Raw genomic sequence first — 27,060 nt, 5'->3', positions numbered from 1 at the left:
ATTTCCTAGAATGTTTGGAATTAGTGAAGATAAAAGATTCCATAAGATATTCTGGGATGAGACCTGTTAAGGCCTTAAAGCAAATACAGTGGTACCTTGGTTTATGAGCATAATTCATTCCAGAAGCATGCTCGTAATCCAAAGTACTTGTATATCAAAGCAAAGTGCCCCAATAGAAAATAGTGGCAACATAGACTATTCATTCCAGAACCCAAAAGGTGGCCCAGGGGTCTGTACCTGTCGGGTGCCGGGTCTGCAGTGCCGTCTCCTCCGTCTGTCATCCGCTGAAGAACCCCGCAGTGCCGCTTCGGGGGGATGCTTCTAATGTCCGTAGAATCCCACAGTGCCACTTTGGAGGATGCCTCTTCCATCCGCCGGCCAGCCTTTCACGTTGGGTGCCTTCCGCATGTTGGAGAGCCTCTATCTGAGCCTATGACATCAGAGGCAGGATCACGGTGGAGGAAACAGCTCCGAAGCAGTTTAGAAAGATCACTAGCACAGCGATCTTCTCTGCAGTCTGCTCCTATTAGGTAACTAGTGTGCGGGAGGCCAGAGGGGAAGCCAGACGCCGAGGAGGGGAGGGAAGCCGGACACCAGCACTTCCCAACTGACCCTCCCCCTCGCCTATTAAAGCAGGTGCAGCAGAGGTCGGCCAGCAACAGCAGCGCTGCCGCTCCTGCTTTAGGGGTCGAGGGGGGAGGGTCAGCCGAATCGGGAAGCTGACTTTTTTTTGTTTTAAATTGGTTCAAATCGATTCACCCGAAGTGAATTGGTAAACCGATTCAAATCATGAATCGGGCAGCACCATGCCTTGGGCTAGCTTTCATACAAGGCTGCAGAGCAGTCTCTCTTCTCCAGGTGGTTGCCAGTGTCTCAAGATTACAATTGACTGAGATGGACCCCTCAAGCCTCTCGCAGCATGGATTGGGGGCTAAGCAGTGTGTCTGTCTGTTCAAGGGAATGCCTCGCGCATCCCTGGACTGGCTGGTGGTCACCACAGATGCAAGCCTGATGGGATGGGGGGCTCAGTGTCTTCAGTCCTCAGCACAGGACACGTGGTCTCCGGAGGAGGCTCAATGGTCTATCAATCTTCTGGAATTGAGGGCGATAACACTAGCTCTGTGGGAGTTTTGAGCACCGATACAAGGCAGACTGACCAGGGGTCTATCGGACAGCGTCACATATAGCAACAGGCAAGGGGACATAAAGATGGCAGTCTCTCTCAGAAAGGTCACAAATGCAGTTGTACTGTAGGGCTTGGGTACAGTCTGTAGGCAATGAGTGGAACTATACCAATTTATTTTATTTCATTTGATATACCACTATAAGCCTCACTAGGGCTTCCAAGCTGTTCACAAACTATTTTATTTATCTCTGGAAAAGAAAGTGAAGTAATTATAGGTAAACAACAAAAATTTTCCTACATTTACTCATGAAACAAAAGATAGCCATAAAAATGTATATTCTAACTGAGGAATAAATTAGGACACCCTCACATATCCTCCCACTTAAAGTGGTTCAAATCACACAGGTGTAATCACAACAGGTGCACATGATTAGAAAGCACAGTTACTTACCGTAACAGGTGTTATCCAGGGACAGCAGGCATATATTCTCACATGTGGGTGACGTCATCTACGGAGCCCCGATGCGGAAGCATTTTCAAGCAAACTTGATTGAAGATTTAAGTTTGCTCTGCTGCTCCACGCATGCGTGCCTTCCTGCTCCACTAGGGGGCGCATCCCCTCGTGGTCTCCAGTTCACTTAACTAGCAAAGAAGCCAACCTCGAGGAGGTGGGCGGGTTGTGAGAATATATGCCTGCTGTCTCTGGATAACACCTGTTACGGTAAGTAACTGTGCTTTATCCCAGGACAAGCAGGCATGATATTCTCACATGTGGGTGACCTCCAAGCTAACTGAAAAGGGATGGAGGGAAGTTGGCAATTTAAGCAAATAGATTTCACAAAACCGATTGGCCGAACCGGCCATCGCTCCTGGACAGTGAGTCCAGACAGTAGTGGAAGGTGAAAGTATGAACCGAAGACCACGTGGCAGCCTTGCAGATTTCCTCAATAGGTGCAGACCTGAGGAACGCTACGGAGGCTGCCATCGCTCGGACCTTGTGTCCCGTTACTCGACCATGCAGTGTGAGACCAGCCTGAGCGTAGCAGAAGGAGATGCAATCGGCCAACCAGTTGGACAAGGTGCGCTTGGAGACTGGGTTTGGGTCGAAGGACAAAAACAATTGTGGGACTTTCCGGTGTGGCTGAGTGCGTTGGAGGTAGAAGGCCAACGCTCTCTTACAGTCAAGAGTATGGAGCGCCACCTCTCCGGGGTGAGAGTGGGGCTTGGGAAAAAACACAGGTAAGACAATGGACTGATTGAGGTGAAAATCAGACACTACTTTAGGCAAGAACTTTGGATGGGTGCGGAGTACCACCTTGTCGTGATGGAATACCGTGAAGGGTGGGTCCGCTACCAGAGCCTGTAACTCACTAACCCGCCAAGCGGAAGTGAGCGCAAGCAGGAAAATTACCTTCCAAGTGAGGAATTTTGGATGGCATTTGTCTAGGGGCTCAAATGGAGGTTTCATTAGTTGAGCCAGAACCACGTTGAGGTCCCAAACCTCCGGAGGGGGTTTGAGAGGAGGGTGGACATTCAGAAGACCCTTCATGAAGCGAGAGACTAAGGGATGGAGCGAGAGGGCTTTCCCTTCCAGGGGCTGATGAAAGGCCGCAATCGCACTGAGGTGTACTCGAATGGAGTTGGTCTTTAGGCCGGAATGAGATAATTGAAGTAAATAGTCAAGGACCAGAGGGACGGGGACCGACACCGGGTCCTAGCTGTGGGAGGAGCACCAGGTTGAGAATCTGGTCCACTTTTGGGAGTAGCAGGTTCTCGTTGAGGTCTTTCTAGAGGCCTCCAATATCTCCTTGACTGATTGAGACACGGGGAGAGAAGTCAGGGGGAAAGAAACCAAGCATTCAGATGAAGAGATTGAAGATTGGGATGTAACAGCGAACCCTGACCCTGTGACAGTAGAGAGGGAAACAGAGGCAGAGGCAGTGGATCTCTGACACTGAGTTGAAGTAGAAGGGAAAACCAAGGCTGGCGTGGCCAGCGAGGAGCAATCAGGATCAGGGTGGCTTGTACTGTTTTCAGGTGGACAAGCGTCCGCAGGATCAGGGGAAACGGCGGAAACGCGTACAGGAACCTTCCCTCCCAGTTGAGGAGGAAGGCGTCGGCCTCGAGCCGGTCCGGGGAGTATATCCGAGAGCAGAAGAGAGGCAGTTTGTGATTGTGGGGGGATGCGAACAGATCTATTTGAGGAGTCCCCCACTGTTCGAACACCTGTCGTAGGGTCTGAGAGTGCAGTGACCACTCGTGTGGCTGGAGGAGGCAGCTGAGTCTGTCCGCCAGACAGTTTTGTTCTCCTTGTATGTACACCGCTCGAAGGAAGGTGTTTTTGGAGATTGCCCATTTCCAGAGGCGCAGGGCTTCCCGACAGAGGGGCCAAGACTCTGTTCCCCCTTGTTTGTTTACGTAGTACATTGCTACCTGGTTGTCGGTTCGGATGAGAACCACCCGGTCGCGGAGCAGATGTTGAAAAGCTACAGCTGCGAGATAGATGGCCCGAAGCTCTAGCACGTTGATGTGGCAGCGACGGTCCTCTGCTGACCACATCCCTTGAGTGCGTAGGCCATCCAGATGGGCTCCCCACGCGTACTCCGATGAGTCCGTGGTGAGTACCTTGTTGTGTGGGGGGGGCGAGGAAAAGCAAACCTTTGGAAAGATTTGAAGAGTCGGCCCACCAGCGGAGCGATCGTTGCAAGGAAGGAGTCACTGTCACGGGGCGATCGATCGAGTCCCGATCTTGACGCCATTGAGAGGCTAGGGTCCATTGAGGGATTCTCAGGTGGGGACGGGCGAATGGTGTGACGTGGACGGTGGAGGCCATGTGGCCTAGTAGAGTCATCATCTGTCGAGCTGATACCGAGGGTAGCAGTGAGATCCTTCCACTCAGATTTACTAACGCCTCTAGACGCGGAGGGGGGAGGAAGAAACAGAGGCGAACCGTGACCAGCGTGGCCCCGATGAACTGCAGGGACTGCGAGGGGCTCAGTTGGGATTTTGGGAAGTTTACCTCGAACCCCAGACTCTGTAGGTAGATAATAGTCTGTTGGGTCGCTGAGATAACCCCTTCCCTGGACGGTGCTTTGATCAGCCAGTCGTCCAGGTAGGGGAATACCTGAAGACCCTGGGAGCGTAAGGCAGCTGCGACCACCACGAGGCACTTGGTGAAGACCCGGGGTGATGATGCTAGGCCGAAGGGGAGGACTCGGTATTGTAGGTGCAGGTCCCCTACTTGGAAACGCAAGAACTTGCGGTGAGCGGGGTGCACTGGTACATGTGTGTACGCCTCCTTCAGATCGAGGGAGCAGAGCCAATCGCCTTTTTCGATCAGGTGGTAGAGGATCGGTAGGGAAAGCATCCAAAATTTTTCCCGTACCAGAAATTTGTTGAGTCATCTCAAGTCTAATATTGGGCGTAGGTCTCCCGTTTTCTTCGGTACCAGGAAGTAACGGGAGTAGAAGCCCTTCCCCCGTTGGTCGGGGGGAACCTCCTCCACTGCTCGCAGGCGAAGCAGATCTCAAGCTTCTGAGAGGAGTAGGGGTAGCAGCGTGCGGTTGGGAGGACACTTCCCTGGGGGGCTGTCTGGAGGAATGGCTCGAAAGTTGAGAGAGTATCCTGATGAGATCACGCCAAGGACCCATGCGTCCGACGTGAGTTGTTCCCAGTGAGGGTAAAAAGCTCTGAGGCAGCCCCCGATGGGCAGGGAGCCTGGGACTCTGTCAAAAGGACGGGGATGGTTTGGTAGTTGCAGGTGGTTGGGATTTGGGTGGAGCCCAATGGTGGGCTTGCGGACGCCTTGGCGGAGGGCGGGAGTGGATTTTTGCGGGTAGCGGCGCGGAGGGGCCCTGAACGGCCTGGAGCGGGCGGTTTTGGCTTTTGCCGGACGAGGGAGGAAAAATGAGCGTTCGTGTTCAGAGAGGCGTTTTGTAGCCGCCTCTATAGTGTCGTCAAATAGCTCTTTTCCCACGCAGGGGAGGTTAGCCAACCAGTCCTGTAAGTTGGGGTCCATGTCGACCAGGCGCAGCCAAGCTAGTCGGCGCATGGTGACAGCAAAGGCTGCCTCTCTGGAGGAGAGTTCGAAGCCATCGTAGGCCGCGTGGAATAGATGGAGGCGTAGGTTGGAGAGGGACTCTACAAGCAGGCTAAACGCTCCTTGGCGAGAGGCTGGTAAGTCAGTCTCAAAGGCTCTCAGTAGTCCGATGAGGTGTTTGAGGTAGGAATTGAAGGTGAAAGTGTAGCTTTGCACCCTAGAGGCCATCATCGCATTTTGATATAGTCTCCTGCCGAACTTGTCCAGGGTTCGGCCTTCCCGACCTGGGGGGACCGTGGCTGAGACCCGGGAGGGTGAGCCTTTTTCAGGGACGATTCTACCAGCAGCGACTGGTGGGAGAGCTGTGGTTGTTCAAACCCCGGGTAGGGTACCGTACGGTACTTGGCCTCCATTTTGGAGGGGACGGCTGTGACCATATAGGGGGTCTCCAGGTTCCTGAAGAAAGCCTGTTGGAGTACCGGATTAGGTGGTAAACGAAGGGACTCTCTGGGCAGTGATGGCATGTCCAGCTCCGCTAGGTACTCTTTTGAGTATCTGGAGTCGGACTGGAGGTCTAAGTCCAGAGCGTGGCCCATGTCCTGGATAAAGCGAGTGAAGGATGGGCGGGATGTTCCCGAGGCCCCGTGTGGGGTCGGTGAACGAGACATCCGTCGGGTGGAGAAGGACGGGGAGGCTTCCCTCGAGTATCGAGGTTCCTGCTCCGATCCACGTTCCGAGACCGAGGAAGCACTGTGGAAGTGTTCCGGGGTCGGGGATCTCCGACGTCTCGAGGAGCCCCTCGTAGACGATGCCGGGGTACCGATCGATGTCGAATCGGTGACCTCGACCTGGACTCTCGCAGTGTTCCCTCTAAGCTGAGCAGGAGTCCTCCACCCACAGTCTCACCAATAGAGGGTGCTGTTTTACTGTCACATTTTTCAATTGTGAGGGACAGGCAAGTTCTGCAGGACTCCAGGGAACATACCTGTCCTTAGCGACTGAAAATATTCCACCCCCTAGTGGTAGCAATGCAGCTGGAGGACACCTGCTCAGCTTAGAGGGAACAGTGCGGTCCCTTGGTGAAAGCCTGGCACCTCGGACCGGAGCCCCGGTCTGAGGGGGAGTTCGGAGGATGCGCGGGTTGGCGAGTGATAACTCCGCCACCCTGAGCGGTCCCGTACGAGGTGTAGGGGAACGGCCTCGTAGAGTGGGGGAACCCCGGGCCTTCTTGGAGGTACGGCGGTTCGAGGTTTCTGTCGGTTTAGCACGACGTTTTGCCATGTGGCGGTCTGTGGGGGGAGAGCGCCTCGGGTGCCTCGGCGAGGAGTCCGAGGAGGATGAGATGCGGCAAAGTTTGCGCACTTTTCCCTGAGGTGGCTCGACGCGAGGCTCAGGCTGGTCTGGCACATGCGGGGTCGAGGTCGAGGTTGAGGCCGGTTGTAGATGGGCCATTGCAGCGGACAGCTCCGACGAGATCATTGCTCGGAGTAGGTCCTGGAAGACGGGCACGGACAGCATCGAAGGCATGTCCCCTGCCTCGGTGCACTCCACCGGGGGCGACCTCGTATCTGAGTATTCCCGTGTGGTGGAGGCACGGCCCGAAGGCTTGGAGGGATTCGCCGGGGCTGTAAGCATTGGACTTCCGCCATGCGTCGCCGGTGTCCCCGAGGTTGGTTTCTTCGCTGGTACAGAACCTGAAGAGGGGACTTACCCGGAGCCGAGGCTTTCTGTTGCCTCGAGGACTTCGGAGTCGAGTCTCGAGGCGATGCCGAGGTATTCGGGGCCGAGATCAAGGCCAGGGCCGAGGCCGGGGCCGACCTCGAGGCCGAGGTAGAGGGTTGGTCTGGGGCGAAAAGATCCGCCATGCGGGCTTTCCTTCGACGGAGGGCCCGATTCTGGAAAGTAGCGCACTGGGGGCAGGAGTCGGTTGGATGAGCGGCCCCCCAGGCAAAGGATGCACCGGTGATGCGGGTCTGTGATGGAAAGAAGCCGCTCGCACCGGGTGCACTTTTTAAAGCCGGTCAAAGGCCGGGACATAGAATCGAAAGTGGCCGCGGCTCGAGTAGCCACGCGGCCACGGGGACCCGGAAGCCTCCGGGTCGGTCAAAACGAAGCAGGAATCAAGTTGAAGAAGAAGAATTTCGCGCACAGCGACTTAAACGAGGAAAAACAAGAAAATTTGCGGTGCTAGAAGGCAGTTGGGGCAGAGCCTGAAAAAACACGACTTCTAGGCTCAGCGGAAAATTTTGAACTGGAGACCACGAGGGGATGCGTCCCCTAGTGGAGCAGGAAGGCACGCATGCGTGGAGCAGCAGAGCAAACTTAAATCTTCAATCAAGTTTGCTTGAAAATGCTTCCGCATCGGGGCTCCATAGATGACGTCACCCACATGTGAGAATATCATGCCTGCTTGTCCTGGGATAACATCATTACTCAGCATTTTGCAGGAGGCTTGTCCTACTTAAACCTCAGACATTTAGTTTGGTGTGCTCATGACTGCTGCGGTGAGAGTGAACACCATGGTGAGATCAAAAGAGCTTTCTGAGGCCTTCAGAAAGAAGATTGTAGCAGCGTATAAGTCTGGTAAGTGATTTTAAAAGATCTCAAAAGAATTTGACAGATATTCTACAGTCCGGAAAATAGTGTACAAGTGGAGGACTTTCCAAACAACTGCCAACATACCCAGGCCTGGCCGTCCAAGCAAGTTGACCCCCAGAGCAGACCGCAAGATGCTAAAAAAATTCTCCCACATCCCTAAAATGTCATCACAGGACCTACAGGAGGCTCTTACTGTTGATGTGAAAGTGCATGCCTCTACAATCAGAAAGAGACAAATTTAACTTGCATGGGAGGTGTGCAAGGAGGAAACCTTTGCTCTCTAAGAGAAACATCAAGGCCAGACTGAAGTTTGCCAGAGAGAACATAGAAAAACACCAGGACTTCTGGAATAGTGTTCTATGGAAAGATTAATTATTTGGACACCAGAAAAGAGGATGTGTCTGGCGTATACCAAATACAGCATTTCAGGAAAAGAACCTCATACCAACTATGAAGCATGGAGGTGGATGTGTCATGGTTTAGGGATGCTTTGCTGCAGCAGGACCTGGCCAGCTCACCATCATGGAATCCACCATGAATTCTATCGTGTATCAGAGGGGGTGCTTGAGGAACATGCAACACCATCTGTAAGAAAATTAAAGCTGAAGCAGAACTGGACCCTGCAACACGACAATGATCCAAAGAAAGATGGCGCCTTAGCAAGCAGGCCTCCGAGGGCGTAGCTCTTCTTCTGGAGCTGGGAGCCACACTCTACATCCAGGGCAGTGCTCCAAGTCCAGAGATAAAGCTGTGGCCAGCAGACATCCAAAGTAGCATTCTACATCAAGAGATGGAGTCGTACTCTACATCTAGAGATGCAGATAACAACATGATGGCCGATAAAGGCCAAATGATCCATCTTGTCTGCCCTCCGCAGTAACCATTATCTCTTCCTCTAAGAGATTCCATGTGCCTATCCCAAACCTTCTTTAATTCAGACACAGTCTCTGTCTCCATCACTTCTTCTGGGGGACTGTTCCACGCATCTACCATCCTTTCTGTAAAAAAGTATTTCCTTAGATATTGATTCTTTATGACTGGAGGGTGACGAAAATGATAGGAGGTTTGCGCCAGAAGACATACAAGGAGAGACTGAAAGCCCTGAATATGTATACCCTAGAACAGTGGCTCCCAACCTTGTCCTGGTGGACCACCAGGCCAATCGGGTTTTCAGGATAGCCCTAATGAATATGCATGGAGCAGATTTGCATGCCTGTCCCTTCCATTATATGCAAATCTCTCTCATGCATATTTATTAGGGCTAGCTTGAAAACCCAATTGGCCTGGTGGTCCTCCAGGACAGGGTTAGGAACCATTGCCCTAGAAGAAAGGAGGGACAGAGGAGATACGATTCAGACGTTCAAATACTTGAAAGGTATTAACATAGAACAAAATCTTTTCAGGAAAAAGGAAAATGGTAAAACCAGAGAACATAATTTGAGGTTGAGGGGTGGTAGATTCAAGAGCAATGTTAAGAAATTCTACTTTACAGAGAGGGTGGTGGATGCCTGGAATGCGCTCCCGAGAGAGGTGGTGGAGAGGAAAACGGTGACAGAATTCAAAGAAGCATGGGATGAACACAGAGGATCTAGAATCAGAAAATAATAGTATATATTGAAGAACTAAGGCCAGTACTGGGCAGACTTGAGGATGGGCTGAGGAGGGCTTCGATGGCTGGGAGAGTGTAGATGGGCTGGAATAAGCTTTGACGGAGACTTCAGCTTTGAATTCTTGCCCAGAAATAGCTAAGAAGAAAAAAAAAAGTTAAATTGAATCAGGTTGGGCAGACTGGATGGACCATTCGGGTCTTTATCTGCCATCATCTACTATGTTACTATCTTTGAGCTGCATAGGCTTCCTTTGACAATGATTCCTCTGTTGTTGACTCTCCAAGTATTCGTCTATTTATGTTTGAGTTTTCTTGTTTTATAAATTTATGCATGTATTATAATGTAAGAATAGAAGAATAAAACAGGGGAAACAAAACCACAAACTCAAAATTGCAGGAAACACAGTGGAATTGTCCTGATCAGAATGATGTGCACAACTACAGTGTCCTTCCACTCATCTGATAATTCAAATATCTTTATTCATCCAATAGCTCAATAATTCTTCTAATGGCTCAATGACTCGACATATACATGTTTCGGCCAAACAGGCCTTTCTCAGGAGTCTTGAGACTCTAGCCCCGCAAATTAATTATACCCTTTCCATGCTTCCCCTCTTATGCCAGAAAAAATTTTTCCACTGGCTCAATATGAAACTCTCTGAATTTATCTGGAACAAGAAAAAACCCCGTATTGCTCTCGCCAAACTGAAGGCTTCTAGAATTAATGGTGGATTAAATCTACCTGATTTTTACTATTACTATATTGCATCTCTAGCTAAATATGGAGCTAATTGGATAGTTGATTCTAATCCTCAAGATCAACCAACATGGCTTGAAATGGAATGTTTTTTATGTGCACCATTGCACGTCTCCTGCCTCCTCACGGTGTCAATACCTAGACACTTGAGAAAGTATTCACTGCTGAGTGCAACGCAGCACGCTCTTCATCTTCTAGATGCAACGGCTGAGATTTCTATTAGTGAAAGCCCACTTATGTCCCTTTGGAGTAACTCTAGAATTCAAAATAAAGGCAGATCCCTCTCATGGAAGAGGTGGCAGCGGGCGGGAGTCGATCTTGTTCATCAGTTGATCTCCTCTACCTCCATTGTTCCTTTTGATATTTTTTGTTCTACATACTCACTTCCACCTTCTATACATCCCCAATGGCTTATGCTTACTGGAATACTGTCTAAAATGCATATGCGGCTTGATTTTATGACCTCTATTCACACGATTCGTCACTGGTCTACTTTGGCCTTAATGAAGGGTAGAGCGATATCCCTTTTTTATAGTATTTTAAGGGATCACTTTTTCACCTTTTCACCTCAATCAATGAATCATTGGGACTCGATTCTGCAGACTACACTTGCTGATATAGATTGGGAACTTTTCTGGTCTTCCACGAATCGTCCTCTTCTCTCTTCCAGAGTCTCGCAATCAATGTTCTTCGTTATGTGGAATGCAGTATGGACTCCATTTCGCATGTGGAAAGCGAAACTAAAACAAGACTCTATCTGCTGGAACTGCTTAACAGAGTCCGGGACTCTTGATCACATGCTTTTTCATTGCACTATGGTTCACTCCTTCTGGATTCGTATTTGGAACACTATAAAATCCATAACTAAATGTTCTGAAGAGATTTCCTTAGACATTGTAATTCTTCGTTCTCAACACCCTTGTTTTGCACAAACAAACTGCCCACCTAAACTCATTGATGCCATGTTTGTAACAGCTCTTATGCATATTCTTAAAAATTGGAAATCACCCTCGCTACTCGATTACACCTTTTGGTGGAACTCTCTCAGCATGTATCACAAATTTGAATCTTATGCATATGAGAAAAATACGGTCTCTCGACTCTCCGCAAACATGGTGCGAAACAAATCACCTTGGTTATTCTTAGATTCGTATGTTCATTCTACTCTATAGACACTTCTGCCTCTCTATCTCGCTATTTATCTATCTCTTGCTTTTTCTTAATCTTTCCCTCTATCTCCCTTTCTCTTATTCACTCTCTTTGCTTTTCTGCTTCTCATCTATCTGCTCTTAGCAGTTACACATACCTTGCATTCTTTTATTAATTTGGTTATATATTATTGATTGCAGACATGGTTTTATTCTATACCAATGGTTCTTATTCAGATTTTGTGTGTCTCAACTGCTTTCTGTATATTTTTTGAAATTTTCAATAAAAATCATTGAACTTAAAAAAAAAAAGGAGTCTTGAGTCTTCAACCATCTAATCAAATAGCATTATGTATTAATCTACAGTCACTCATACGGTTGCTACCAAATCAGAACGTGTAGAACAGCACTTGGAGCCCAGAAAACATGCCCAATTTTAGAGAATGACACGGTGACGGTTTACCCGCGGCCACCGCATTTAAGCCGCGGGTCACCGCCGAAAACGGGGAAGAAAACTAGCAGTCGCTGCGGTGACGGGGACAAGGCCATTCACCGACCGCGGAAACGGTGAACAGGTTTGTCCCCGCGGGCCAATGTACCCCCTTCTAGGAACCGCTATTTACCTGTGTTTCACCGTGCTCCTCATTTGTCAGATCAACCCTTCCTGCCAATCGCAGCAGAAGGGTACCCAACCCCTCCTGCCGGAACTCCCAATGGCCTCCCCTAAGATCGCCGGCAGGAGGGTACCCAACCCCTCCTGCTGGACCCCCCCCCAACGAACCCTCCCACCCCGGAACCCCCTTAGTCTTACTTTCCAAGTTGGACCGGACAGCTCCTCGCTCGTCTGGCCAGCAGGCCTGCCTCCGTCCAAATGAGGCGGGCCCGCCCCTCCCCTCCCCTGCCTAACCCACAGGATCCTAGGGCCTGATTGGCCCAAGCACCTAAGGCCCCTCCTATAGCGGGAGTGGCTTTAGGTGCCTAGACCAATCAGGCCCTAGGATCCTGTGGGTTGGGCAGGGTAGGGGCGGGCCCGCCTCATTTGGACGGAGGCAAGCCTGCTGGCCATACGTGTGAGGAGCCGTCCGGTCCAACTTGGAAAGTAAGACTAAGGGGGTTCCGGGGTGGGAGGGTTCGTTGGGGGGGGGGGTCCAGCAGGAGGGGTTGGGTACCCTTCTGCTGCGATTGTCGGGAGGGCCGTTGGGGGGGTCTACAGGAGGGGTTGGGTGCCCTCCTGCCATGATCGCTGGGGGGAGGGGAGACTTGCAGCCGTAGCCGCGGTCACTATGCTAATCACGGCAGGGAGATCTTTGCCGCGATTAGGTACAGCGGCCGCGACTAATTACCATATAGGCTAACATTGTAAGCATTTAAAGTACATGTCGTGTTTGTTTTTGCATTGCTAGCCCCAGGGGTGGTGGAAGATTAGTGATTGAAAAACTGTATGAAAAATAACTATTTTAAATTTAGTGATCAAAATGTGTCAGTTTTGAGAATTTATATTAATTAATTTTTTCTCTGCGTGTTTTGTTTTTGTATAGTTATTAACTAATATTTAACTAAGTTTTAAAGTTTTAAAGAATGTTTCCTTTATACGTAAATAAAGAAAAGTGAATGGGATTGCAGTGGCGGTGACGGGGCGGTGAATGGGGTGGCAGTGGCGGTGACGGGGCGGTGAAGAGGATGGTGAGACGGGGACGGGGCGGTGACGGGGATGGTGAGACGGGGACGGGGCGGTGACGGGGACCAATTTTTTCACCGTGTCATTCTCTACCCAATTTACTGAGGCATGTGCTTTCAAGAACTAGAGTCAATTTCATGAGACACATCTTCCTTATATAAGTTGTGTCCTGAACTTGAGGGAGGGATACAAAGATCATAGCATTGAACATACAGGGCAGTAGTGGAAAGAGAGAGATGTCAGCTGTGATGTGTTAGATGATCTTAGAGTAGTTTAAGTTAATTCACACCTATACTGTGCCCAAATCCACAGGTGCCAATGCAGAAAAAGTCTCACAGTAGAGCAGTGGCTCTTCCATGAAATTAGAGCTCCAAACTACTACTGCATGCTATATGCATTGAGTACGCACATCTCTGCTGTTTTAAAATTGCAGCTGTAATCTCATTGCAAAATGTAACCTTTCTTGTAATGCCTAAGCATGAGGTTTCCCCAGATGGCAGTCTCTCTCAGAAAGGTCACAAATGCAGTTGTACTGTAGGGCTTGGGTACAGTCTGTAGGCAATGAGTGGAACTATACCAATTTATTTTATTTCATTTGATATACCACTATATGCCTCACTAGGGCTTCCAAGCTGTTCACAAACTAACAATGTAAAAAAAAAAAGAAAATTTTTTTTTTTTTTAAAGTTTAAGATGTATGGCAGTGGTTTCTGGTATAATATGATTATTATCAGAAGTATACAGCCATTCACTCTTCCTTTTCACATCCTATGCTACATATTACAAAATGTTATCTTTTTATATTTCTCTCCCTTTCTCATTCATTATAAATACCCATGCCCTGAAGATCATACATCTGTTGAAGTAGGCTTTGGTCCTCAAGAGCTCATGCCTCAATACACTGGTTAGTCTGTAAGATGCTACACACACAGTAGGTATATGTATAGTTTTCCACCACACTAAATAAAGACCACAGAATTGGAGAAAATATGCACATTACCTTCCACATACAGACAAGACAGGCCTGTTACGCAAAGACTTGTGCTCCTAAGTTTGGGAATTGCGTTTCTAACTTGGCTTCTTAAAAGATTTACTAGAGTCTAACTTTTCACTAAAGAGCTCTTTTACTAAGCTGCATTAGGCCCTTAATACATACTTAACATATGTTAAATGTAGCGCTAGACCTGCTCAAGCATGTCATTATTAAGATGGCTTGAGGAAATCCACTGCTTATTCCTAGGACAAGCATAAAATCTGTTTTACTCCCTGGGATCTTGCCAGGTACTTGTGACCAGTGTTCCCGCTAAGCTGCGTTGGCCTGCGCTCACGCACAAAATATTACATCGCAGCGCAAAGTTTCTCTTCACAGCGCACACACGCGTCGGTAAGGTAAGGGGACGCATTGGGGGGATTGCACTTCCCCACAATTGCCATGCTTCGGTTCCTCTTCTTCCTTCCTTCCTCCCCCCCCCCCCCCCTGCGGGACCCTGCGGCACCATCAACTCTTACTCCCTCTAATGTCGGCCCTGCAGCTCCAGACTTCCTCGCACCTTCTCCCCTCCCCCTTTGGATCGCTATTATTTTAAATGTTATAGCCGCGGAGCTGTATCCATCAGTGGAGATGTCTAACCTCGGCCTGCCCCGGAACTCTTACTGCAGCAGCCGCCCGTCTAGGCAGGAACAGGAAGTCACTGTTGCAGTAAGAGTTCCGGGGCAGGCCGAGGTTAGACATCTCCACTGATGGATACAGCTCCGCGGCTATAACATTTAAAATAATAGCGATCCAAAGGGGGAGGGGAGAAGGTGCGAGGAAGTCTGGAGCTGCAGGGCCGACATTAGAGGGAGTAAGAGTTGATGGTGCCGCAGGGTCCCGCGGGGGGGGGGGAGGAAGGAAGGAAGAAGAGGAACCGAAGCATGGCAATTGTGGGGAAGTGCAGAGCTGCAGGGAAGAGTGTTGCGGTACCCAGCTGGAGGGAGAAGGAAGATGAGGGAGGGAATTAAAGGAGATGCCAGGGCTTGGAGCATAGGAGGAAGGTATGCCAGTCTAAGGGAAAAGGAAGGGGGAGATGTGAGAGCATGGAGGGGGAGCGAAAGATGGAAGAAAAGGAAAGGAGAGAGATGCCAGAGAATCAGGGAAGGGGAGATACCAGACTATGAGGAGAGGTGTGGGAGAGGGAAGGCGAGGAGAGAGATGCCAGACCAATGGGGTGAAAGGAGAGATGGAAGGGGGAGGCATACAGTTTCTGGAAGGGGCATAGAAGGAGAGAAGATGCCATATAGGGGAAGAGAGACGGCAGACAGTGGATGGAAGGAAGAGAGTTACAAGAAGATGAGGAAAGGAGAAACCACAGAAGACAAAGGTAGAAAAAAATTTCTATTTATTTATTGCTTTAGGAGACATGTGTCACTGTTTCTGTGAAGCATTGTATGCAGAGTCCAGATTCTTGCTGGTTCAATTTAACCTTTGTCTATGTATTTTTATTTTATCCCCCCTTTTACAAAACTGTGAAGCGTTTTTAGCACCAGCCTTGGTGGTAGCAGCTCTGATGCTCAGAATTTTATGAGCATCAGAGCTGTTACCTCCGTAGCTAAAATCCACACTACAGTTTTGTAAAAGAGGGAGGGGTTAGTTTGTGATTACATATTCCTTACTAGGCGAAGGTGTTTTCTGTGTTCTGTGTGTTCGAAAGACATGGTTTTCTGTTAGGATTGACGGTGTAGGATTGATCTGTGCTGGTCTGGCTTGTTTAGTTTTACAATGGGTGTATTGATGTACTGCTCACTGCAATATGTAAGATGCTGCCTTTTCCTAGGTACTCATGTGTGACGTGTGGTTTGTTACTAAAAATCATGTTTTTCTTACAGATGGGGGGGGGGTGCCAAAAAATGATGGGCCCCGGATGTTACATATGCTAGGTACGCCACTGTATGTAAAGATACCAGAAAGCTGGCGTAGCAAAAACTTCTAAGTTTTGAGTATTTAACCCTCCCACAATCTCACGGGCACTCGTTTCAAGTTTATTGAGATTTTGATTTAAACGCAATATCAAATATTTTCAATGCGTATAACAAAAATAAATTTGGGGAAATAAATAAAACCATTTGAACCAGTGTTCCCGCTAAGCTGCGCTGGCGTGCGCTGGCGCACAAAATATTACATCGCAGCGCACACGTTTCTCGTCACAGCGCACGATCGGAAGAGGCGTACGGCAGATGGCAGGGCGGCGAGAGGAGAATCGGGCGAGTTGGCTCATAACTTGCTGGCGCCCGATATTTTTGGCTCACGGTGAAAAAAGTTTGCTCACAACACCCGCCCGCTTAGAGGGAACACTGCTTGTGACCTGGGTTAACCACGGTTGAAAATAGGATACTGGGCTTAATGGACCTTCAGTCTGTCCCAGTATGGCAACTCTATGTTTTAACTCAGTGTTTCTCAGCACATAGTATGCGTACCCCAGGCGGTAATGCACCATTGTCAGATGGTTCATGGCGCCAGTGTTATATGTCGCCTAACTTCCTTCTGCCGTTGAGTATCTCCCGCCTTCCTCGTCTTCTTTCCCCAGCCTCCCTCCCCACCACCAGACTAGCAGCAGCAGCTCACTATATACTTTTAGCTTCTCCATACAGCTACAGCTAGTGTCAGTTTAGCTGGCGATTCCATCAGGCGGCCTCGGCCCACCTCCGACGAAAGAGAAAGTTGCATTACTGGAAGCGAGCCAGCCTAGCAAAGGCCCCAAGGCTGCCTGATGGAATCGCCGACTCAGCAGTACCTATCCTCTCCCTAGCGGCAGCTCACTGTATGCTTTTAACTTCCCCACATAGCTGCCGATAGCATTAGTTTAGCTGTGGTTCCATCAGGCAGCCTCGGGGCCTTTGCTAGGCCGGCCTGCTTCCGACGAAAGAGGAAGTTGCATCATCGGAAGCACGCCGGCCTAGAAAAAGGCCCCAAGGCTGCCTGATGAAACCGCAGTTAAACTAACGTTAGTGGCAGCAGTGTGGGGAAGTTAAAAGCTCACAGTGAGCTGCCGCTAGGAAGAGCAGAGGTACTGCTAGGCAGGGAGAAGAGGTACTGCTGGACATGGGGAAAGTCCAGGAGAAGAGGTACTACTGGGCATGGGGAGAGGGAGAGGTGCTGCTGGAAAAGGGGGAGAGAAAGGGAAGGGAGAAGAGGCCCGCTTTGCATTATTGAAGTGGGCCGGCCTAGCAAATGCCCCGCAGCTGCTTGATGAAACCGCGGCTGCTGCCGCTGCTGGTCCAGGGATGAGAAGAGGCATCCCGGCAGTGATTGCAGTCAGAAGGCAGGAAATCAGCTGGCATCTAAGATCGGGGCAGGAATCAGCTGAGGCAGGCACTGCGCATGTGCAGCACAATACCACGGAGGTACGGAGTTTGACGTGCACATGCGCGCTAAGGGTTTTATTACAGTGGATAAGATTATATTGTGTGTATAAGAAAAATGGATGGAAAAAATTGCATTACAATTAATACTATTATGGGGGCGAGGTTAAGGGTAGAGCTTGGGTGGTTCTGGGGCAGAGCTTAAACAGGGATACTTGGTTGATATTTGTTAGACTTAGGGGGTTCTTGGCTTGAAGAAGTTGAGAAACACTCTTCTAACAAATATGCGTACTCTAACAAAAAGTTTTGAAGGGACATATCAGGGGATGGAGGGCGAGTTTTCCTATGCTAAAGGCAATACATTTACATTAGCACAGGAATACTGTATGAGCTCTTCCCCACTACACAATGGATGGCAGTAAGTATGGCAACATTAGCATATGTCATTAAACACACAAAAAGAGAAATCAGCCATTATATATCTGTGGTAAAAATGGCTTTTAGCATATGGGAAAACCCCACATAAGGTAAAATTACATCCTACCTGTTAATTTTCTTTCCTTTAGACACAGCAGATGAATCCAGAGACTAGTGGGATAACATACATCTAAAAGTAGGTGGACATAGAGAACTGACTTGCCGGTGTATCTTGGACGTCGTCCCTCTTGGTCAGTTAGTCAGTTGGTCTCTTGCCCAAGCATCCGGAATAATGTAGTCTCAACACCAAACTTCTTTCCCGTAAGCAAAAAAAGACACCCCGATACCCAGGAAACCAACCTGCGAGAGAGAAGAAAAACCTACTTCGAAAACCCAATTGGGTGGGGCTCTGGATTCATCTCCTGTGTCTAAAGGAAAGAAAATTAACAGGTAGGACATAATTTTATCTTCCTTAGCGCTGGCAGCAGATGAATCCAAAGACTAGTGAGATGTAGCAAAGCAATCTGAAACTGGGTGGGTCAAACCTGCCGCTGCTGAAATGACGGGAGCACCCAAAGACACGCCCCCCTCCCCCCCCGGCGCACTCTGCTATCACCAAGCGGAAACCCCCCAAAATACAACTGCCCATGACAAATGAGCATGGAAAGCCTACAAACAATGCCTGCCTTCCCCAAAAGCAGAAGAAATAGTCTACGGACCCACTGAGCCACCTAGAATTCGCCTGTCCCCTCCTATTACCCGAAAAAGACAGAAAGAGGAATCTGAACTCCGAACCATAGGGAATCCGAAGAAAGCGCACGTGCATTCCACGCTCCCCAAGTAGAGCCCAGGAATCTCAATCCCCAATCCTCTACTGAAAACTATGGGGGGAAAAGGGGACCTATTGACCTGAAAAAGCCCAACAACCTTAGGAAGCACAGAAGGGACTGAACCTCAAACTGAACCCTAAACTCGCCCCTCCCGACCAGGGAAGAAAAAAGGAGCCATCCCGCTCTGTAAAACCTGCTTTTCAAAATGCTTCACCCCCTGAAGGTCCCCCCCCCCCAGGAAACCGGGATGTCAGAAGTCTTTCCGATGAAAGAGAAGAAAACCTAACCCTTCCCCTCGTGAAATATCTCAAGAACCTTCTGACATAACAGTCTGCAGGCTCATACCTCCACAAAGGAGGACAGCCCCCTTCCCCCCATAACCAATTGGTGGAAGGAGCTAAAACCCAATTAATGGGCAGACCACGATGTCTGAATTGGAGCCGGCTGTGAGGAAGGCTTGGCAGGCCGACCGGACTGCCTCTGCAAAAACTTGGACCTGGCATTGAAAGATATTGAAACATAGAGTATGACGGCAGAAAAGGGCCGGCGGCCCAACAAGTCTGCCCACTCAAGAACCCTCCCCCTCCCTTGAGAAACCATCTTTTAAGCATAACTCTGTAGCAAACCCACCTGCCTGTCCCATCGACTCTTGAAGTCGAGCATGTCAAACGATGTCCTATATGTCGACCTCCCTGGGCTATACCTTCCAGTATCCCGATAGTGACCGAGACAAACTCCTTGGCCTACCCTCCGGAACCTCTTAGACTTAGAGTCTCCAAAATCCTTAACTAACGTATCCAGGTCTTCCCAAACAAAAAATGGCCCTTAAAATGGAAGCAGCACTAGATGCAATTTTGAGGCAACGTCCGCTGCCTAATGCTTAAGCCATAAGTGTTGTCTTAGCACCACAGACAGGAACATCTGTTTTGCAGAGGCCTGCACTATATCATATAAGGCATCCACTAGATATGCCAGCCCAGATTCCACATCTGGAAAGTCCAGAGGTAAGGCCGCCCCAAACTCTACCAGGCCATCCGTAATCTGTTGGACCCACTGAAGACAAGCTCGTACCACATAGGAACTGCACATGGCTGCCTGTAGAGTCAGAGCTGCCATATCAAATGAAGCTTCCTATCCTGAGTAATCTTGAGTCCCACTCCACCCTCTATTGGAAGAGTGGTCTTCCTAGACCTAGACACGGCTGCCACCAACACGTCCACTTTTGGAAGCTCAAACCTATCCAGCTCTTCCTTAGCCAGAGGATATAACTGTCTCATTGCTTTTACCACCTTGAGACCTGACTCTGGCACAGCCCACTGCTCTGAGATTAACTCCTCCATGGCCTCATGAACCAGAAAGGATCTAGGAGGCTTCCTAGTGCCAGCCATTAGAGGATTGGCAACCACCGCCCCTACTGACCCAGACTGCAAAATATGCAGGCATTCCAGAGCTTTAGAAATAAATGATGCTAGCTCTTCCTTATGGAACAGACACAAGGCTGCAGGATCATCCACCTCTGTTCCTACCACCTCATCTACTTCCATGTTCTGCCCATTGAAATCCAACCCCCACAGACCAAAGAGAGCAAAAGACGGATCAATGCCAGGAGACCGGAATCCATCTGCATCCGGCACTCCCCAGCTCCGCTTGGCCCCTTGCTGACCCTCCCCCATACCTAACTGTGACTGGGCCAAAGAAACCAGGGCCAGATCAATACTAGAGCTCTTTCCCCTCCTCCACCAGATGTGTTCTTTGGCTCAAAAAAGCCTTATGCAGTCAAAAGAGAAACTCCGGTGAAAAACCAGTGAGAAATTTATCCAAATTTTCTTTCCCCTGCCTGCATGACTCACCAACCACCCCCGCCGCAGTGGAAGGACGTACATCCTTTGCCACTGAGACCTGATCCAGCAAGAGCGGCACCTGGAAATCCTCCAGCATGTCTTTTACTCGGTGAGTCATCGTGCCTTCCTGAGCCAACAAGGCTGCTGTCACATCTCCCAAAACCATGGCGGGACACACTCCTGATGGCATGCAGCGCTTACCGCGTTTACTTGCTTGTGCTGCCATGACTGCATAGACCAACACTGTGCACAAGCTCTTCTCAAGCTTGAAAGGCAGATACTTTTTTACCACTGCACAAGCCAGTGCAACTAGGTTCGGGGGTTTTTGGGTTTGGTTTTTTTTACAACTTATGGGAAAGAAGCCCCTGAACCAACGACATCCTCAGCCTTTACAGGTGGAGAGGGTGGGGAAGGGACCTGGGGGGCCCAGGTGTTGCCCCCAAAGTTAGCACTGGTCAGCCAACACCCCGTAACTGAACTGAAGCCGAAGCAACAGTAGGAAATCCTTTCAATCCCAGGAAACAGAAACGAGGAGCTGATGCCAGAAGTCCAGAAGAACAGCAGCCATCCAACCTGCTGGAGATAGAGCATACTAACTGACCAGGAGGGCCGACATCCAAGATATACACCAGCAAGTCAGTTCTCTATCTCCACTTGCTGGTAGATGTGTGCAATCCCACTAGTCTCTGGATTCATTTGCTGCCGGCGCTAAGGAAGGGAACATTATGTGTCCGAGTTCTATTATAAGCTGTACTGGTAAAAAATTGAGTTTCAGATCAGATATAAACTCTTACTTTTGACCTGAGCATATAGGATTGTGCCCCTAGTTACCTGGTCCAGTGTGAAGCCTCATACATTTCCCTACCACGATTATGCTCTTCAACGCAGGGTGACTTGATGATACCAGCAAGGAGAGAGGTCAGATTGCAAGCAGCCAGGACAGGGCTTTTCTTCTGTGCTGCTCCCTGAAAAATGGAATAAACTTCCATCCTATATTAAGAAGTAGGGAAAGGTGGGGGAATTCAAAATATTGCTGAAAAGATACCTATTTTGTCTCATGAAGTATGCAGGTTGATTTTGGGTTTTCTTTTAAAATCATGCTGTGGCTGGTGTACTCATGTATAGTGTGGAAAAGAATATGTAACTATCCAGCTTCGTGGATGTGATGGATTTTGGTTTATGTATTGTAATATTTTTTATATTATTTTAGATGTTTATTTATATTCTGCCTTTTTCAAGGCGGAACACATAATAATATACACAATAAAATTACAAACGAACATCATCATCATCATCATCATTAAGGCCACTTTTTATTCCAGCTTAGTAAGAGGACCCGTAAACTCTTAAATGTAGAAGCATCAAAAAGTGGGTGACAGCAGGGGTAGGATTTAGGGCAGTTGAAAGAAATTAGATGTTCATTAAAGATTTTCAGCACTGGGTTCATAAGCTAGGCTCATAAAAAGCTAGACAAATGAATAGTAGGGGGGAGAGTGTTGACATCAAAAAGAATCCTTAACAGAATTCAACTAAACCTGCCATCTATAAAATACCTCCACTACAAGCAAATTTTTTACTCTATGCAAACTTACTTGGGTGTAAAAACCTGGAATGACCTACCAGAAGTTATCAGGAAAGAGACAAACTACACTACATTCAGAAAAAACTGAAGACTCACCTCTTTGACAACTAACTCTCAATTTCTGCATAGCACCCCCTTCTTCTAAGTCCCCTCTCTTGTTTCTTCATGCCCCTTCCTCTTTGATCTGTCATCTTGAGACTCACAATGGAAGATTAGATTAGAGTGTGGCACAGTGGTTAAAAGCTACAGCCTCAGCATCCTGAGGTTGTGGGTTCAAATCCACTTTGTGACCCTGGGCAAGTCACCTAACCACCATCCCCATTGCCCCAGGTACATTAGATAGATTGTGATTGTGAGCCCAATGGGACAGACAGGGAAAAATGCTTGAGTACCTGAATAAATTCATGTAAACTGTTCTGAACTCTCCTTGGACAGTGGTATAAAAAATTTAATAAATAAATTTATAAGCATGAAGGCCCATATTCTATAAACTGCGCCTAACTTAAGTGCAAAACACCATTTTTAAAAAGTAGCATTTAAAAACAAAATGTAGGCGCCTAAAATAAAATAAAATTTAAAAAAAGAGGCATATGCATTGTGGCTATGGAGGCGCTTTACAAAACCTAATGCCACTGTAGGCATGGCTAACACCAGAAATGGCGTTAAGCATCGTAAAACATCTCCGTAGCAGCAATTCACATAAAAGGTAGATGCTGGAAATGTAGGCCTTGAAAACCCTGGCCTACATTTCCAGCACTTACCTTTCACTAAGCTGCAATTCTACAAACGGTGCCAGTGCATAACTGACATGATGATTGGCGGCCATTTTTTAGGTGGCCACCAATACCCTCCCAAAACTTCTAAGCTCCAAAATTAAGATAAATTTGTGCCATATTTACAGCAAAACTGAAGAGTATACGTTTAAGAACTCCGCTTAAAAAAAAAAAAAATAAAATCTGGCCTGTTGTGTATTCCACTCCCCATCCCACCTTTTCCTAAGTCACTGTCAAAATACATTTGGATCCTACCCATCTAAAAATACTCAGACTGTTTAGCTAATAATGCCCTATTATTTTAATACTTAAATGATGTAATTTATAATATAATTATAACCCAGAACTCTACTACTGTTTTCTTTTAAAGAAGTATGTTTTCTATAGGAGAGTGCAGGGCATATGTAACATACTCTTAGACATGTACCATATGATGAAAACAGATAATGATTTTGGTCTATAAACACTATGTAACAGTAAAATAATAATAATAATAATATCCATCCCACTTTCAGAATTCTTGTTTACAAGATATTTTTATCTATGACATATAACTCACATTGCAAACCCAAATTTTTGCTGTGCAACGGATCAGGACAGCAAAATTAACTTGGCTCAATAGAAGACAGTGTGTTTCAAACTATTTCAAGCAACATTCACTGAAGACATTTGAAATAAGAGAGATGTCAATACATTCAAGATTCTACTCAACCCTGAAATGAAAGCTATTATTATTAAAAATTATAATAAACATGTTGAACCTAAAAATATCCAAAAGGATGTTTTATAGCAACCATCTCAGAAACTTGTCACAGTTTACTCTTTCAATAGGTAAATTGTTTTGATGCTTTCTGCAAACAGTTAAATATGATTTACTCCTGGTATGCCATGAAAGTAAAAAAAAAAAAAAAAAAAGTTGAATACAATCCAATGATTTAAAGACAAGAGTTTTGCTTCAGTGAAATCACAATTGTGGAACAGCAAACGAAAACAATTTAATGAAGCCTCTTTTGTTGGCATTTCACATTCGTTGCCGTTTTGCATATCTGGAATGTGTTCCCTGAACCAGGAAGAAGGGGGACAAACAGCTCCTATTATCGCTTTACAAGGGCTGTCCCAGTCCTGCCCTGAAGGCAAGCTCTTTGCACAAACTTCTGCAGAACAATGGCTTTTGTATATCCTCAGAGACATTTACATAAAAGGCTTTCTATTCTTACAACAAAGAATTCCTTCAAAATTCGTAGCACTTCCAAAGAGGTCTGAAATATTTACAATCCTCCGATTCCCAGGGAGACCTCAAATCAAGAAACGTCATCTTATGCCGCTGAACCAGTGTCACACAACCCAGAAAAGAAGGGGAAAAAGGCATCTCAGCGTTGGCGCAGCTGACGCTTATTAAATATACAAGACAGCCCCTTTTCATTTTCTTATAACACTCACAACAGAACTGCCCAGCGTGGGATGAGAGGCACCCCACCCAAAGTCTTTCATAGTATAGCATAAAATCCGGCCACTTTATACCAACAATCTTTCAAGATTTGCAGTTGATCATTTATTTCAAACAATGAAAGCCAAAAAAAGGAAAAATAACGTTACAAACCTTGCATCTCCACCTTCAGGTTTTCAACTAGAATATGCTAGTGCTTGTAAAAATATGAAGCAAAGAGGCTCAAAGCCAATCAGTGCATACAAGCATTCCAACCTAGCCAATCACAAACACCCACCCTTGGATGTCAGCCAACCATATCATAGCTCATTACTCAGTGAAGCAGCAAAAAGCTGGGGGAGGGGAAATAAAAACAAGGAGAAATAAAACCCTCTTAAAAGATGAATATTCAACTAGTCCAAATTGAAGAAAAACTACTCTATATACTAACAGGATGAGCTTGTTATGACAAGGGGTTGTCAGATTCTGCAGTTTAATACTGTATTACCATATTTAAAAACCCACTTTGAGAGGCCCTACTGTAGTTTTATGTTTGTAGCAAAAGGAACTCAGTTAGTTACACCAATTTCTATTATATGTCAGAATGAGTACATAGAAACACGAGAAATATCACTCATCATAAAATAATCTCTCCAAGCTGAATTCACTAGTTACTAACAAGAAAGGGGGGGAGAGATTGATATGTATGCTTTTAAAATGTTTTGATAAAATCTAGGTCCAATAAGATCAATCATCTTTATTTTATAAAGATAATTAAATAAACCCTACAAGGGATATTGCTATGCAAATATGAACTGAAAACTAAAATAAGGGGTAAATGGGATGGGATCTGTGAGTGGTTTATATATATACCCCAAAATACAGATGGACTGCTGCTTAAACTGCACTTCTTACATGAAGTTGAATAAAAGAGCTTAATAATGGATCTCAAGCGCTCACTGTTACACTTCCACTAGAACAAGTCCCGGCGTGCAACATACACGTGAGCTATCATCGTTCCTTTATACTCTTTATTCTTATCAAATTCTTATTATGTTTTTTATCTCATCTTCTTTTAATCTCTATTTTTTCTAAAAATATCATAATCATTATCTCACATTATTGTTATTATGATAGTACTTAACTTAAACAACGTTTTACTGCCCAATCATATCACCATATCTCCGACGGAAGATCTCCGTTTCGCTCCCTGCTACGAATAACAGAGCTTCTTCAGGAACAATTTTATTGGACTTTACACTAAAGCAGTAAAACATAAGATCAAAAGATATGTAAGTTTCCTAAAATGCTTACTATTTAACGCTTTTATCATCCTATTAACATCTACATTCTATGGTGACGGGTCAAAAGCGCGCAAGCACCTCGCGCGCTTTAGACTATGAACCACATTCTATAGCCTAATCTAATGATCAATATGTGGGGCGTTTCGGTAAGAACTTCCGGTAGAGAAATCCCGGAAATGATGACAGACGCCTTAATGTGCGGGCGAATCTAAAAAATTCTGAGTTTCTGAATATGCTATTTAATATAGCATAACAAACAGGTTGGTTTGATAGTAGATAATAAATGTGGTGTGAGAGTTAAAGACTGCTGTTCTAATACATATGAAGGCAATTTTTCATTGGTAGAGTTACGATCTGAATAAGTAGCAAAGATAGTCCTGTAACGTAATTTTGATACGATAATAAACGGAGGTAAAGAATGCGTTAATAGTGAAAAACAGTTCCCTCTTTAATAATATAATAAAATAATATAATATTGATCATTAGATTAGGCTATAGAATGTAGATGTTAATAGGATGATTTAGCCTGGGGCAACGCCATGTGACCTCGATAAATTGCAAAAGCGTTAAATAGTAAGCATTTTAGGAAACTTACATATCTTTTGATCTTATGTTTTACTGCTTTAGTGTAAAGTCCAATAAAATTGTTCCTGAAGAAGCTCTGTTATTCGTAGCAGGGAGCGAAACGGAGATCTTCCGTTGGAGATATGGTGATATGATTGGGCAGTAAAACGTTGTTTAAGTTAAGTACTATCATAATAACAATAATGTGAGATAATTATTATGATATTTTTAGAAAAAATAGAGATTAAAAGAAGATGAGATAAAAAACATAATAAGAATTTGATAAGAATAAAGAGTATAAAAGAACGATGATAGCTCACATGTATGTTGCACGCCGGGACTTGTTCTAGTGGCAGTGTAACAGTGAGCGCTTGAGATCCATTATTAAGCTCTTTTATTTAACTTCATGTAAGAAGTGCGGCTTAAGCAGCAGTCCATCTGTATTTTTGGTGATAAAGTGTGGAGCACTATTATTTGAAGGAGTGGTTTATATATATATATATATATATATATATATATATATATATACATACAGGTTCTTTTTACTACTATTTATTCTATAGTGCTACCAGACATGCGCAGCGCTGTACATTAAGCACACAAGAGACAGTCCCTGTTTGAAAGAGCTTACAATGTAAATATGAAAAACACAGTGGACAAAATGGTAAATCAATATCTGCTGTTCATGTAGGAAAATTCAAAGAGATACAGATACCTTTTCTCCTTTTCCATCAACAGACGCAAGAGAAGCACATATTCAAACTTCGTTTCCCCTCCAGTTAGAGGTTGCAAACTGAAAAAACACCATGAACACATTCTCTAACACCAAGCAGCCCTATGGGGTAAAGACCTAGATCAATTGCTTTCACCCTCTACTTATGAGGAATTTAGGAAGCGCCTAAAAACATACCTGTTCCTGAAATACCTAGACAACTGACCCGCTCTTCTCTCTCTCCTCAATAAAGGTCCTCCTGACCTCTTACCCGTTCCCTCTCTCCCCTCTTAAGTCTGCGATATATATAAACTGTTA

At 46.5% G+C, this 27,060-nt stretch overlaps 1 protein-coding gene across 6 annotated transcripts in view; it reads right to left on the bottom strand.

Annotated features, from left to right (window-relative positions):
- Nucleotides 1–27,060, bottom strand: part of CTBP1 (C-terminal binding protein 1) — a 646,630-nt gene that overhangs the window by 425,920 nt on the left and 193,650 nt on the right. For 5 of the 6 annotated variants that reach the window (XM_033951334.1, XM_033951361.1, XM_033951324.1 and 2 more), the window contains exon 4: nt 21,213–21,346. The exons of the other annotated variant lie outside the window; for it this stretch is intronic. The gene's annotated coding sequence lies outside the window, so the exon portion shown is untranslated. The remainder of the gene's footprint in view (nt 1–21,212; nt 21,347–27,060) is intronic. 6 annotated transcript variants of the gene reach the window in all.

This window comes from Geotrypetes seraphini, chromosome 1 (assembly GCF_902459505.1).
Source record: "Geotrypetes seraphini chromosome 1, aGeoSer1.1, whole genome shotgun sequence".
Lineage (NCBI taxonomy): Eukaryota > Metazoa > Chordata > Amphibia > Gymnophiona > Dermophiidae > Geotrypetes > Geotrypetes seraphini.
This window is presented reverse-complemented; position numbering and strand designations above follow the sequence as displayed.